This window comes from Octopus bimaculoides, chromosome 6 (assembly GCF_001194135.2).
Source record: "Octopus bimaculoides isolate UCB-OBI-ISO-001 chromosome 6, ASM119413v2, whole genome shotgun sequence".
NCBI lineage: Eukaryota > Metazoa > Mollusca > Cephalopoda > Octopoda > Octopodidae > Octopus > Octopus bimaculoides.
The window spans coordinates 35,085,377-35,086,974 of record NC_068986.1 but is presented as its reverse complement, the minus strand read 5'-3'; positions in this window follow the sequence as shown (position 1 = coordinate 35,086,974).

The following is a 1,598-nucleotide window of genomic DNA, read 5'->3' as shown; positions in this document are numbered from 1 at the left end:
TATATATATATATATATATATATATCTATATATATATATTTTTCCATATTTATCAAGATGAGATATTTTGCTGTGTTTTTAAACATTGCAAATAATTTACCTAACCCTGCATGTGTGAGTGTGTGTATATATATATATATATATATATATATATATATATATACAAAATTGTATATGAGTTTAATGATGAGATTGCCTATTGATGAATAACAGGTAAATACTTGTATATGTATTTCATTTTGTGAGAATGGTAAGGTGTTCAAAATATCAGATGATGCGACTTACATGCTATACCAGTTACCCAGGTGGTGCAGGTATGCATGGCTCTGTTCAGTCGCTGTCTGTGATTCTTTTATTTTTTACTTCAGAGTATACTTACAAATGTGAAGCAATTGATATTGCTTATATAAAATAACTTGGTTATCATATAACAGACACGTGTATGTGATAGCCAAATTGCCATATTTTTCCACGCCTGTCATCTCTGACAAGCATGTGGTGTTAGCTAACCATCCTATTATCTAATATCTGCTAATATCCAGTGTAAAACTGGTAGGTAAGATCAGTTTAAATGGATCTATAATACTGTATACTTTGATTAATAAATATATATATAAACTAATTATTGAATGATTGCACTAAAAGAAATCAAAGACAAATTTACAAACTGGAACTTAAATTCTTGATGGATCCCTTTATCTCTAGAAAGCTATTTCTTGGTATTTTAATTAATTGCTTTGTGTAATTGATTGGTCATTTAATAACAAATCAAAAGTTTCTTTCCACTACACCCACCCCATTTTTCACTATGGGTTTACCTTTTATTATTTAAAAATCTTAGTTTTTTTAGGGGTTTTTTTTTTTGTGTGTTTTGTTTTGAAGCTGAATATTGGAATATAAACTTGAGGAGTTGGGTAAATGGGAAACAAATAAATTAGAAAAAAAAACTTTGAGATTATATTTTTTTTATAATATCGTGTATGTGACTTCCATAATTTTTGCTGTTCTTTCAATTATTTTTTTCAATTTAATTGTGGAGTTTGAACGGTAGCTGAAATATTACAATGACATCAAGGACATGTCAGATAGCTGAAACGATGAAAACACACTAGACTAAATTGCCTTACAGCATTTGGTTTTTGAACATTCCATGAATGTTTGTTTCAACCTACAGTTAAATAAGTACCAGTAATATTCTTGACTACATCCCAGCTACCAAAATGGTATCTATAATGAAAAAACAAAAGGCAACATACAAATATATATCTTCAGATGAAATAATTTTATAAAATACTGTTGGTTTTATTTATTTATTAAATTTTTTTTCTTCATCAGTTCATCAGCTTAAAACATCCAATCTTTGCCAACACGGAAAGCCTGGCATAAAAACAATGATGACGACTTCAAGGTTTTTCTTTGCATAAAGTAAACCAACATGTCATATTTGTATTGAAAGCATGACATTTTTTTCTTTTAGTTTTTTAATTTGATCAGTCATGTAAATTTACCTTACTGTATAATGTACTACGTTTTGTATAAATGTTCAATGTTGCCCCACCACCAAAAATATGACACAAATCTCTGATAGTAAAGCCACC